Genomic DNA, 525 nt, shown 5'->3' with positions numbered 1-525 from the left:
ATCAATACACACAAAGAAATTTCTCCAGAATCAGTATTGACAGTGGATACAATTGAGAACACACTGGTTTTTCATTCTGAGTCGGGTGCAGGTGTGGAACTTCAGACACAGCCTGTGTTTGTGTTGTTCATTCAGTGATTTTTCTTACAATTCCCAATCACAGCTGCAGAAAGTGAGAGGACAAGCAGGGATGTTCAAGATGAACACCCAACGTGGGGCTTGAACCCACGACCCTGAGATTAAGAGTCTCATGCTCTACCGACTGAGCTAGTCAGGCTACGTCTGATTAGCTTCAATAGCATGAACTGTTCAGAGTGAGAGACGCTACAAGCTCTTCATCAGACTCACAGTCACATGAGCCATCACATGATTGATGAATGACCACAAACACCTTCATCTTTGACAAAGAAGTCAAATAAAAGGTGAACCACAGATGAGACACCAGTGGTGAAAACACTAAAGTGCTGTCAAGGAGAAACAGGATACGAGCAAACACACACACAAGTTACAGAGGGAGAACTCTCC

The 525-nt window shown here is 43.8% G+C and overlaps 1 non-coding gene across 1 annotated transcript; it reads right to left on the bottom strand.

The window, feature by feature from the left end:
• Positions 1-204: 204 nt before the first annotated feature.
• Positions 205-277, bottom strand: trnak-cuu (transfer RNA lysine (anticodon CUU)). Its single transcript has one exon. It is a non-coding gene; the product is annotated as a tRNA-Lys (tRNA).
• Between the last annotated feature and the right edge of the window lie 248 nt (positions 278-525).

Source organism: Aulostomus chinensis, chromosome 1, assembly GCF_037954235.1.
Source record: "Aulostomus chinensis isolate RoL2024-O1b breed Wild chromosome 1, RoL_Achi_v1.0, whole genome shotgun sequence".
In the NCBI taxonomy this organism is placed as follows: Eukaryota; Metazoa; Chordata; class Actinopteri; order Syngnathiformes; family Aulostomidae; genus Aulostomus; species Aulostomus chinensis.
Note: the sequence above shows the minus strand (reverse complement) of the source record. Positions and strands in the feature narration are given on the sequence as shown.